Consider the following 13,895-nt stretch of genomic DNA (forward strand, 5'->3'; position numbering starts at 1 on the left):
AAAAACTGGCAATGACCCTGAGAGACTGACTATACAAATGGGTGATGGCCAGACCACATAAATAAAAACAGAGCTCTGACCCACAGCCTGCAGCAACATGCCCAGGAAACCAGCCCCTCATATATAATAAGCAACCCAGGAAGCCAGCCTGCTGCAAGTCAGACAGCATCTCTAGTAACAATCTAGGAAGCTAAACAATGAGTTCCATAACAACTGGCCCCAAATGGCCAGGACTTGGTTAATAAGTGACAGCTTCCCTAATATTTGTTTCTTCTTCTACCTTAGGACCAACTAGAGAAAGCCAAATGTGCACCCTAATTAATCACATAGGATGTCCCACTGCGAGCTAGCTGCCTAGAGCAACTCCAGACCTATAGCCCTTCCTTTTCTCCACCATGAAGCTTTCCCACTCCCCTGCTTGCCTTTGAGTCTCTGCCAAAATTCAAGTGCCATGGCTGAATACCTTGCTGTAGCAAACTCTAAATACATTCTAGTCCTTGCTTTCTCATTGACTGGGCTTCACTAAATCCCTCAACCTGAACAGTTCTGTTACAGTGGGGATAGCAAAGAGGGACTATGAGGAAAATCTATTAGAAAAAAGTTGTGGGACTTAGGATCTACTGGCAGTGGGGTGAAAGAGAGAAGGCAAGGATGCCTCTAGCTTCTGGCTTGGGGTTCTGAGCCACATGCTGGTGCCATCTCTGGGGTCATGTAAAGGGAGGGAGCACATGGGAGAGGTACATGTCAGGGTCTTCAGGAGACAGGAAGCTCACATGGTGGTGTGGGGACAGAGGAGGGTTAGAAGACTCTGGAGGTATGGGATAGACTAGGGGAAACCAGCCAGGGATGGAAAGGCACCCCAGAGCTGGGAACAGCTGGAACCATCATCACCCTGAGCCTAAAGGTGCAAAGAGAGGAAACTAGACAGAACTACTGAATGAGAGTATGATGGTAGGGAGAGGAACTCCATGCATTTCAGCTCAGCCTGGGACCTGGGGGAAGATTCCATTTTCCACCTGCCCCTTGATCTCCTGTCAGTGCCTCCCATGAGCCAAGTCCACTGGGAAGCCAGAGGATATGAGAAACCTGGTGCACCTATAAGAGCCATTTCCTGGGATATAGAGCATCAAAGGGGTGAAGGGAAGCTCTCTGGGGGCAGATGGAGAATTGTTAGCCCAGACAGCATGGGGATGATGTGCTCCATCTCGACAATGTTCAGTTTGAGGATCCTATGGGAAATCCAGGTGGAGATATCTTGCAAGCAAGTCAACATGGCAGTATAGAAATTAAAAAGAAAGATTTGAGTTGCAGAGCTAGATGTGAGAGTCATCTAAATACAAGGAGAATTTCATAACAGGTGACCTCTCCCCGAGAAAGAGTGAGGAACGAGAAGAGAAGCAGACTGAGGACAAACTCTGGGGCTCCTACACTGAAGTGGGAAGGCAGGAGAGGTGGTCAGGGAAAGTCACTAAGAAGAAGAACCAATCAGAGATCTAGAGGCACAAACAAGAATGTCCATCAGATTTTCAGTCATACTTTTTAGCAGTGAAGTCTACCAGTAGGTTAGGCAAAGATCTAAACCAAAGGTATAGAATCAAACCAAACACAAATAACTCTTGAAGTTCATGATCTTTGGGGACTCCTGGGGAAGGGCAATCAGGGAAGGGCAATCACACTGTTTGCACTTTCTTGAACATACTTTAAAAAATAATAATAATAAATAAAGTAATAAAGTAATCCTAGCAAGAATACTTTACAAGCCAGTCTGGAATAATTGACTTGTGGGAAAGAGCAGGGTGTCAGACTGTGTGACTATCAACACAGGTGATGTCACCGATGCTCCGAAGCTGGGACCAGGACTCATTACTTCAGCACTACATGCCAATGCCTGGTGATTATTGTTATTTAATGAGAAGAAGCAGGAGCAGCAAGAGAAGGAGGAGGGGGAGGAAGAAGAGGAAGAACGGAAACAAAAAAAAAACTTTAAAAAAACTCTTTTTTAAAGATTTTATTTATTTATTTGACAGAGAGAGACAAAGCAAGAGAACACAAGCAGGGGGAGCGGGAGAGGGAGAAGCAGGCTCCCCGTGGAGCAGGGAGCCCGATGCAGGGCTCGATCCCAGGACCCTGGGATCATGACCTGAGCCGAAGGCAGATGCTTAACGACTGAGCCACCCAGGCGCCCCTTAAAAAACCCTTTTTAAAAAATCTTCTTAAATGACAGGAAATTAAAAATAAATAGACAAAGGTATATTTGCCAAATCAAAAGGCTTAGTACCTTCTTTCACCTCACTTTTCCTATTTGCAAGTGTTTGTTTTCCCATGAGCTGCCGTCCCCACCTGGCTATGCACAGCACCCACATAAACTGTGATCTGTATCTAGTTTCTCCGGCCAGGCACAAATTAGGTTATGGCTGGTGCGCTGAAAGCCAGCACACTCTGGAACAAGCTGGTTAAATGGCCACAGCTTTCAAACTAAGATGGAAAATTGTTTACACTTGTAGGTCAGCAATCTCCCAAACCTTTTTCAATTAGTTGTGCTCAGTTCCAAACCCTTATTAATTTTTTTCCCAAGTACAGAATCTTCAAGTTAGCTCCTTCCATAGGCAATCCTTTTTTTTTCTGACTTGGGACAGAAAATCGGCTGCTCCTTGGCATTAATTCCATTTCCAACATACCAGAAGGAATGGGCATTGCTGAGCACTGCATCTTCTCTAACAGCCTTACCAGTGGAAGTATCATGCCAGCCACATGTATTCTCTTAAATTCTCTAGCATACAAATTTTAAAAGCAGGTGAAATTAACATAATGATATATTTGATCTAACCAAATATATACAGAATATTGTCATTCTAATATGTAATCAATATGAAAACCATTGACGAGATGTTTTCCATTACTACGTTTCACATTCTAACTTCAAAATCCCGTTGAGTTCACATTTACACCATTCACTTACACACTTGCTCATTTCAAGTGCTCAGTAGCTACCCATGGCTGGTGGCTGCCACGTTAGCCAGCACAAATCTGTGAGGTCACAAAAGACCAAGAAGCTTCCTTCTCTGGTGACCAACACAGGATTCTCTCCAGCAATAGTTACTCATGCTTTCCATATAAAACGAGCCCTTCGGCCCATCCAGGCTAAAGAGGATCTCTTTGTTTTGGTGAGTCAAGAAGTTATCAGAGGGTACTGGGCCTGCAGGAGGGTTAGCAGGCATGTAATCCACACGCCTCCCTGTGTTTTCAAAATTATCAGCATTATCCAAGTCAATGGTGGGTCCACTTAAAATGCACACACAAAATTTTTCCTTGTCCACCTGACACTTTATTTGAAGACTATTTCTTGGGGCTCAGGGAAAAAGATACAAATAGGAATAGAGTGGACCCTTGAGCAATGCAGGAGTTAGGGGCACTGGCCCCTCCACAGTCAAAAATCCACATATAACTTTTGACTCCCAAAAATGTAACTACTAATAGCCTAATGTTGACTGGAAGCCTTACCAATAATATAAACATAGAAATCAATTAACATATTTTGTTATGTTATATGTAGTATATACTATGTTCATACAATACAGTCAGCTAGAGAAAAAAAATGTTACTAAGAAAATACATTTACAGTCCTGTATTATTAAAAAAAAAACCCATGTGTTAAGTGGACACACTTGGTTCAAACCTGTGTTGTTTGGGGATCAACTGTATTAGACTTAAGGTTAGGAATACCAATATCTGTGAATTTATAAGTCAAGTTTGCAAAACTGGATAAAACATGACTTTTCAAGGACACACCATTTGCAAATGTTGAGTTTCACAGGCAAGGCAATGTCCAGAGAAGAGCACAGATTTCTATTTTTTTTCTTTTTAAAAAGAGCAGATGTAAGTACTTCAGTGTATGTACTTGTGTTGAGAATTCAATCAAGTGACTTTAAAGAAATCAAATAAACCTTTGTGAGAGAACCGAAAGGCAAGAATGATTGAGTGCAGGCCGAGCAAAGCACACAGCAGTGCCAATGGGCCTCAGGGGAGGAGCACAGAAGCAGGAAAAAAATGTAATTTTAAAAGGACTAGATCCCAAGTGCATGAAACCCAAACAGCATCGCAGCCCACAGACCACAGGGTCAGGGAGCATGAGGCCATTTGTAATCTATGGGCTATTAATAAGTCAGCTCCAGGAGATGCAGAATGCCAAATGGGGCATCATAGTTACCCCCCAGGGCTGCCTGTCACCATAGCCCACACCAGTTGTCTGTGTGAGCAGAGAATCAGAAAGCTCACAGTCTCACTGTTAAAAAAAAAAAAAAAAAAAAAAAAAACAGTACCATGTAAACACTGAACAAATACAACAGCACTAGAAAGTCCTGGAACCCATCTTTCCAGCCAGGCCTCCCGGAGAGCTAATGGGGAACTTCTGAAGTTCCACAGGCTGAGGTGAGAGTTTTCTGCCTTTCTACTGGAGGTGTCTTCCATGAGAAGCACATCTCAGCCACAGATCCTTCCAACCTTAGCCAAGCTTATTCCCACCATTGGCTCAAAACAAAGACTTAAAGACCCCAGGACCAGAATGGCCTTGATACCCGGACAGGACCACCATAGTGCTACAGAGGTTCATAGTGCTGTAATTTGCCCCTTTCTGTACAGAAACAGTCCCATTCCAGAGCCTTGTCCCAGAGCCCACTCAGACTCACCCTCATGAGGCTTTGAAAGGATAGGAGAGAATCAACAGACCTTTCCAGACCTCTTTCCCTTCCAGGACAGGAAACTCAATTCAAGATCAGTTGTGGTCAGGCAAGGTCATCGCTAGGGAAACTTTCCTCCTTTTAGCAAAATGACACCAGAAGCAAACTAACCAACTGGCAAAGAACTGCAGAGAAAGTGCCCTCTTGACTTTCCTTCTGCTTCACTTCACAAACACACTTTATTTTCAAGAGAAACCTGCCACCTGCGCTGGGAGGACGACAATGCAAATATTTCCAATGCCTGATGAAAATCCACAAAGTACTGCAGGTTAAAGCGAGGTACTGCCTCAAGGAGTGAATGAATGATAGGCACAAATCCAGCTGCCTCCTGGCCATTCTAACCCTGAATGCGACTTCCTCATTGAGCAAACCTACCCATAGGCAAAAGCAAAGAGGCCTAGGCCTTCTCTCAGAATCAGGCTCTGACATAGAGCGGGGGCCTCAAGGAAAGAAGCAGTGCTTCTTCCTAAGGAACTCTTTAATTCCATCCCTGATCCAATGCCAACCTAGGAAGAGAGTGTTGAGCAATAGAAGGAAAAGTCCAATATCACAAAAGGGAAAATGTGATGCACCCAAGTAATTTGTTGGAAAACTGACCTCAGAAGAAAAGCCTGGTGTCACCCCCGTCAACTATAACAGTCCAATGTGGCAACTTGTGCCCAATTTGCATAAGAATATCATTAAGGGTGGTACCTCCAGTCCAGTGACCATGAAATGCTAAAGTCAGTTGAAGCTCAGAGGCATTCATCACAGCCACTGGTGATTAGAACATCTGACCTGCCAAGTATTCTAGCCTGGCTCTGGGCTCCAACCCATAAAGATGAACGCTGATGCGTGTCCAGGGAGAGGCCTCTCCAGGCCGGTGATGGGGGGGGTCTACCCACCGGGCGCCCTCATCTCTCTCCATCTCCCCATGGGGGCGGTGACCCTGGGCAGATATCCCAACATGCTCTGTCTCCCAGCTGCCCGTGTGGTTCTAAGGCTCAGGCAGGTGGAGGGGCCATAACCTTCTCGAGAGATCAGACTTCTGGACTTTTCCCCTACAAAGCAAATTCTTTTTTAGGTGAAATTCACATAACTTTAAAATGAATCATTTTGTAGTACATTTTAGTAACATTTAGTACATTGACAACGTTGGACAACCCCTGTTCTCAAACATTCTTATCACCCCAAAAGGATCCCATGCCCATTAAGTTGTCACCCCATGTCAGAACAACTTTTAAAAGAACATCCTGTTTAATTCCAAAAAATATCTCCCCTCCCCCACCTCCTACCCTGATGTCAGACCAGTTTCCAACCACAAAAGAACTTGGAGTTCCCCTGGCAAAGATTCATGTTGTATTCATTCTATTGTCCCCAGGGTCTAGTACAGTGCTTGACACATGGTGGGCACCCATCTGAAGTGAGAAGAACAAAATGGCCGAGACAGGGTGCTGAGCTGCACTTGGGCGTCAGGGATGCATAGTTCAGCTCATCTGATTTGAAGCGAGCTCTGAACTGCATTCCACTTCCTCACATTGACTCTACATGAAATTTGCCCATGGCCTCGCTGCCTGGGAAGCCAGCGAGAGCCAAGAGGAGAGAAGGCCCCTTCCTTTATGGAGTCCTGACCCCCAAGTGCGTCCCGGATGGCGCATCCCACCGCTGAGCTCCATGACGCCATTCCACCTCCCCTGGAAAGCCCAGCCATACATGGCCCATGGAAGGCTGTGATGGGCAATAACATCACAGTGGAGACAGCAAGCATTTTTCAGGGAAGGTAACTTGATTGTACCATGCTTTTCCCCTAGGAATTCCATCCAGTTCCAACAGTAGCAGCAGCCGCTGCTCTAGAGATGAGGTCTTTGCCATCAGCCTCCCCGTTGGGCCTTGTTCAGAGCCATGTCCCTTTGTCTTCTGCCTCCACCAAACAAGTCACTTCACGGACTGTCAGTCACCGAAGGCTTTCACTACCCCCTCCTCCTTGCAACCTCACACTGTACTTTCTAGGGAGGGTCAGGGACTTGCACGGAGCCTGATCTGGATACTACACCAGGATATGGGCACCACCTCCCCAGCTGCCAAATCAAACCTGGGTGCAGAGGTTCGGGGGCTCCCTGACATCTTGAGAGGGGTCACCACACTCATGTGTTTAGATAAGAAAGATGGGTTGGACGAAAGTGGAAAAGCACCACCAAGAGTCTGTAGGTAGTTCCCAGCCTTGGGCTGTCCCCATTTCTGGTTCTGTGATTCTATTTTAGAAACTTTACTTTCATCCTCCCCTCCGAGTCTAGCAACAGAGTCTAAGCTAACCTCCCATTTGTGTCAGAGAATCTTCCTCTATTTGGATAATATGTCACTCTCATCTTTGCTCCTCGCAGGGTGACTGAGTCACGTCTCTTTACGAAGGAGGCAGGGGAAGGCCCAGGTGCGTGAATGTGCTCAGAGAACAATAGGGATGCTGAGAGTCATGTCGGCAGCAACATGGGGCTGTGTCGGAGGCAAGGGGAGAGCAAGGCACCGGCCCTGAGCAGGTTGTGAGGATGGCCAAGTGTGGGCCTGACTCTCCAATTCCATGTGTATTCCAGGAACCTGCAAACCAGATATATTTCAAACACATGTTCTAGGAACCTGGTTGTCATGGTCATCCTGAGCATCAATGAGCTGGAAGAATTCTGGGAGGAACAAATTTAAGCAATTATATGTAATTGTATTATTACCTATAATGATAAATTTATATATATAATAGGATGTCTCAGAACCGTTAACTATGCTAACTTGTTCTAGAACTCTCCAAAAGGGAAGCAGAGGAGGCAACATTTCCCAAACCCATTATGCTATCCTTTCCCTTCCCGTTCACCCTCTCTCCCCACCACCTCCCAAGCAAAATAGGATCCCTTCACCCTCGCTTCTGGGTTGTAGGATTTGATCCATTAGGGTGCTAAAGTAAGCTCATTCCAGCTCCTGAGAGCTGATGGTTCAATATTAAGGAATTTTGAGAGCTGGTCAATAGTCAATAGTTTGAAATCTGCCATGGTGAGAGTTTTTATACCACAGATACTGGCAAACACTCACATCAGGGCTCTTTCTTTCCCCCCCGTACAGCCACCTTAATAGCACACCAGTGGACTTAGCCTAATTTATTGAATCTCCTGAACTTGGAGGGAGTTTCGGGGGGCTCTCTCCCCCATGTAGCCCTTGGATTTGGCTCCCCTTTGCAGGGCCTTTGGAGGCCTCAGCCCCTTCCTGTTTGCACAGACTGAAAGGGAGAAACACGTGCAGGCAGCCACATCCCACGCAATGCCTCCCCAGTGGGAACACTTTGAAACCACGCCCCCACTCTCAGCCCTAATGTGAGCAAACCCACCACATGCTGTTCATGAAGTATCCCCATCTACAGAAACAGTTTTCAGAAGAAAAATTATATCCTTGGAACCTGGCAACACAGAGAACCAGAAAGTCATATCCAGCCTAAGGATTCAGACCTCTGCTTATTGGCATCTCAGAGCCTTAGGTGCACAACACACAGGGATTCAAAGAAATGAGAAAAAAACACTTAAAACACAAGAGACAGCTGAAAGGGAAGCTGGTGAAGCTGAGCGCCCTCTCAGACAGCTAGTCAAGTCCCATTTTGAAGACAACCCAAAGGGCTGGCACACGCTTACAGAAAACGAGTTATCCAGGAAATGAAGCTGTAGGTAACAGAAGGGCCACACCTGCGTGCCTGAGGCAGGAGGGGAGAGGCGTTTTCTTCCCTGAAACTTGAGGGAACTACAAGCCTCATGGAACATAATCGATTATATGTGTAAGTTGATGGTAACACAGGGCTCTCACCTCAACTGAAACTTTGCTGAAGCCTTTGAGAACTTATGGCTAAAATCGTATTTCATTTGCTTTCCAGAGTAAGTCAAGTGCAATTTACTTGGTTGAACAAAACACATCAAGCTTCCTTTTTAAAAGGAATTTCTTACTTCATCCTAGAAAAAAATTGTGGATAGTGAATATTTTTTAGGGTGGAAGGTGGTAGGGTAAGTTAGCTACCAACCGTCTAAGGACATCAAGATGGCAGGGAAGTTAGGTCAGTGGCTCAAATAAGGGACCAAATGGTTATGTGACAACTTGGATCTTGGGACTCCAAATCCAGTGCATTCCCCCCACGGAACCCCGGCTAAGGAAGTGCCCATTTCTTAGGGCTAAAACAATGACCGAAGAGAGCCCACCTCTCTCCAAAAAGACTTTGAAATACCAACTGCGGTTTTCTCCAGAACAGTACAAATTTAATGAAGTGCAAAATGTAGGCCTTTTGCATTCTGATCGAGTTTCACTAGGAATTCAAACCACATCTCAGTAAAAATAATTCTCTTTTATTGATGCAGGAATTTGTGTAATCACTGAAATACATTCAGAGGACAAGCCTTCATAGGGAAAGAAGTCGGCATTAATCCGTTCAAAACACGTAAATTTCAAGTGCAAAGTTAAACAACACGATGCCTATAGCTTGTGCACTAAATGTGAAGTCAAGGGGGGAAATGATTCAACGAAATAACAGTTTTCTTGTAAAATTAAACATACCTTGTTTGGGCGGGTAAACACCCTCAGTGCCTGTTCTCCGGGCCCCCTCCTTTTTGCTGGTAGCAGGTGGAGTCTCCCAACAGGTGTTTCAACATGAGCACCCTTCATGTCAAACCCTCAGTTATGTGGTGACTGCTCTCGGTGAATTACCCAGGACCCTTCTTCTGAAACCCAGTGACTGTCGCCCCCAGGAGAGGGACAAGCAAAGGAAATGAAATTCAACTTTCCACTCACTAGAATTCTTAACAGAAACAGGTTTGTGGGAAGTGGACTGAGACATTTGTCTAAAATTGGAACTCTGGCTAATGTGAGGGCTTGGATCAGTGTTCTTCCCTCCACTGCAAAAGCCCATGGTGGTGCGGTCAAAGCAAACCCCCACTGGTCTGGCCCCAGAGAATTTACCAGGACACATCACACGCACCAGACAAGGGGCCAGTTCTTCTGAAAGAGCATCCCCTCTCCTCACTCCAAAGCTAACCAGATCTTCTGTAGAAGATTAGACTTTCCACACTTTTAGAATCTGAGGGAGGGGTCTCATGGTTCGGCTCTCCTGGGGAAGAAAGAAACCATTGTCTCACCTCTTCCTGTCCCTCTTCATGCCTCCTCAAGACTAGAAAATCAGATTATTCTGTGGGCTCGCCAGGAGGAATGACCAAGTCCATTGGCAGGAAGAAGAAAGGACTGAAACGGGTGTCACCATTCTGAGCTGGGCACAGCCTCGCCGACCCCTCTGGGCCTGGCGTGGTGTCTTCAGCCAACAGGAAGGGGCTGGTCTTCCCTCTGAAGGCAATGCTTGGCCTTGCCTTCCATTCCTTCCCAACCCCAAGGAGATACTCTTTGCATCCCTTCCTGAATTTCCCATGGCTCCTTCCCCCCGTCATTTGGAAAACCAGGCTTCACACTCATTGTTCCCAGCCTCTCCACCATCTCCCTCCTTCACCTACAGACAGAACGCCTCTTGCAGCTTCAACCCATCATCACCACCTCCCCAGTAGCCTGACTTTCATTCTGACCACCTATTCAGAGCTGCCCGTGGTCTCCTCACTGCCAGACCCAAGGGCCTCTCCTCTGCCAAATGCACTGCCATGGCCTCCCCGATCTGGACCCCCTCTCCTTACCTCCACTACTTGCTGCTCCCCCAAACCTCCTCCACCCTCTGCTCCTCCAACTGCCATCTGTGAACGCCCCTTGGGTGCCCGTGGTCTTGATTCCTTGGTGGCCCCCCTGCACTCTCGTCCTCTGGGACAGCTCACCCATCCACTCAGTACCACGGGGCTGGGGTGTTTCATATTTCTGTGCTGTTTGGTGAATGGAAAGAACCCTCAACTTGGAGCCAAACACTCCAGACCAAACACAATTCTGACTGTAACCTTGGCCAAGGGGTTCAGCCTCTCTCAAATTAGTGATACCACACAGCTGTATGCAGGATGGGAAGACAGAGAAATAACATGTGGAGCCAGAGAGCTCAGTGCAGGCACAGAGTAGGGAGTCAATACATGTTCATTCTGCCCTGTCAGTCCCAAAAGACACCAGAATATTCCAACCTACCAGACAGTTAGCGACACAATAGGTCCTAGAAAGGCTTTTCGGTACCCTGTCCCTTCTCCAGCTCCACCTGCCCCTCTCTGGAGTTGGCCCTTACTCCAGGAACAACCCCACAAATCCACCACTCCTCTATTTGCCTTCCTGTAACCCAGCAGGGCCATGCACTGCAATGGCACATGAGTGAGGGGGATCCTTCTCACTGTCACCCTTTCCTTTGCATTGTGCACACACAAACCACACACACCACATGTGCATGAGCACACCCATGCACACACACATGCACGCACACCATACACGTGTGCATGCACACACCCTTCATTTCATCTACCTGCAACAGCAGAAGAGAAACAATACAAGCTTCAGAATCAGGCCTACTTGACCAAGAATCCAATCCCCACCATAGTTTCAATGTGTAAGCTTCAGCAAGTGGCTCAACCCAACAGAACTCTACTGCCTCACTGTAAGATGGGTCAACCATCCCTGTGTGGCTGCACCCAGCCCAGTACGTGGCACACAGTAGATGTTCATCAAGGGTTGGCTTTCTTCTTTTCATACTGGAGGGTCACAGTCATTTCTCACCTCCTTCATGGTGCCTTGTCCATTAGTTCAGCCCCTGCTGACCTCTGTCTCTGGCATGCTGGAACATTCATAGTCTCTTATCCACAGTGTAGAATGCAACTGCGCATTATATGGGACAGTGTACAGGTCTTATGTTACCAGGCAGGCTCTTAACAACCAGATGGGTCTACCCGTCTGTGTCTCGGATTGCTTCTGAATTTCCCACAGTTTCCAGGACAATGTAGAGCTTATAAAACTAGTGATTACTATAACTGCAAGTTATGTACCTTCCTCGACCCAGACTCTATCGTAATTGCTACCATTTGTTCACTGTCAGCTATGTACCAGGTGCTAGGTTTGCTTGATTTATTTTTTTCTCACAGTAACCCTACAAGATAGGTCTTACAATTCTCATTTTCTAACTGAAGAAACCAAAACTCAAAGACAAAAGTGGCCTGAACAAATGCACACAGATTGGCAGTGGGAGAGCAGGTTCCACTCCAGGCCTGCCTGGGCCAAAGCCCATTGCCTGTCACCAGGCTGCACTGCCCCACAGGCATTATGTCATCTAATTCCCCCATCAACCCAGCAGGGTGGCATTGCACCTGTTCTGCAAATAAAGAATCTGTGGCTGGGATTCCCCAGGTCTGGCTAACTCCAAGCCCCACACTGGAGTAATCAGGAGGCATAAAGGATTCATGCTCCAGAAGGAAACCAGCAAGTCAAGGTCCCCGAGGGAGGGGAAAGCCTAAAGTAACCACCACTTCAGAGAACAGGGAAGATACACAGGTATACAGCAGAGCCCAGACTGGAATCCAAGATCTCAGCGCTCACTCTGGTTCTGCCTCTTGGTGTCAGCGGGCTTCCTGGGGCCTCAATTTTTTCATGTATATCAAAACAGGAAAAGGATGAAATAAATGATGTCCAGGGTTCCAGGACCACTGCTCGCCTGTACATGCTTTAGAGCAAATGACAAAAGCACCCTTTCCTCTGAGCAGACTCGGGCCTGAAAAGGAGCACGTGGGTTGGCAGACAAGGCACAGACTGGATTTACAGCCTCTCTGCTCCCCTTCTGTGGGTACCCTTGTGCAGTGGACAACCCACACAACAGTATGAGGTGGCCCTAAGAGGTTCCCAGTGGTTCTAACTGCCTAACATTCTGATTCTTGAAATCCTTTGAGAAGACAAATCAGGTTTTTGGATGTCGATCTCCTTCATCCAGCCCAAAGTGACCTGTCACTCCTCTCCACGGAGCACTGAAATTGCACATTTTACAAAGCCATTTCCACGCACAGAGCAGGCAACATTAGTCCTCTGACCTTGCAGTGGGTCCTAGACATTCTAAATTTAGGTTCACGTTGTGGAGCCCCCAAGCTAGAATTTTAACAAGAGCCTTTGCCCTTTGGTAGCTGTCACATGCTCCCAGTGGGATGTAGGAGCTGTTCTTCCACACAATGACACTAAACTCTCCAGTCTCTCTGGATTTCTGACTACAGTTGCCTCCCAAAGTCACAATAGCTCAAAGTACTGCGCAAATAAAACCCACCTCATCTTCTCATGACACATCAGACGTAAATGCCCAGCCTCACCAGTCCCCAATGAGGCACAAGCTTCAGATAAGGACTTATTATGCAAGAAGGTGAGCCAAGGGCCAAGGGGCCAAGGGAAACTGATTCTGAACTTCAGGCACCACTTAGAACCACAGTTCTGAGTCATCTGTCAAATGTGTCTCAGTCCTAAAATGGGAGCAGCAAATGAAACATGGAGGAGTGAATAAGGCAGGAAAATCCCACCCCGTCCTCAGGCTGCAGCATTTTAGAAAAGCTAATCTTTTCTTCTCATTTAGCAAATACATGTGCTTTTCTTTTTTTTAACACAGTTTACCTTTTTATTGTGGCAATATATATAAAACAATTTACCATTTTAACCATTTTTAAGTGGATACTTCTATCGCATTGAGTGCATTCACATTGTTGTACGTCTTCCTAAACTGAAGGCTCATACTTGTGCAACACTAACACCCGTCCACCGCCCCCAGGCCCCAGTCCCTAAGGATCTGACTACTCTAAGGACCTCAGGCAAGTGCAATCAGACAGCGTCTGTCCTTTTGTGTCTGGCTTATTACACTCAGCATAAGGTCCTCAAGATTCATCCATGTTGTAGCAGGTGTCAGAATGTCCTCCCTTTTTAAGGCCGAATAATATCCCATTGTACGTATGTACCGAATTTTGCCTATCCATTCATCTTGGTGGGGACACTTGAGTTGCTCCCACCTTTTGGCTGTTGTGTACAAATATCTCTTTACATAGGCTTTTCCTGACCAGTAAGCACGGGGAAACTTTTGCCTGGTCTTTGATTTTGCTGAGTTCAGTTATTTGCATTGTTAGATGTTGATTTAATTCAGTGGGTCTGCCGAAGTATGGTTTTCTTGAAATTCACACTGGAAAAGGAGCCAGATTGAAGCTCCTTCACCACAGAAAGCCTACGAAGGATGTCTCCAATACC

Source organism: Callorhinus ursinus, unplaced genomic scaffold (genome assembly GCF_003265705.2).
Source record: "Callorhinus ursinus isolate GAN/ISIS: 27379988/994484 unplaced genomic scaffold, GSC_fseal_2.0 scaffold1, whole genome shotgun sequence".
Classification (NCBI taxonomy): domain Eukaryota; kingdom Metazoa; phylum Chordata; class Mammalia; order Carnivora; family Otariidae; genus Callorhinus; species Callorhinus ursinus.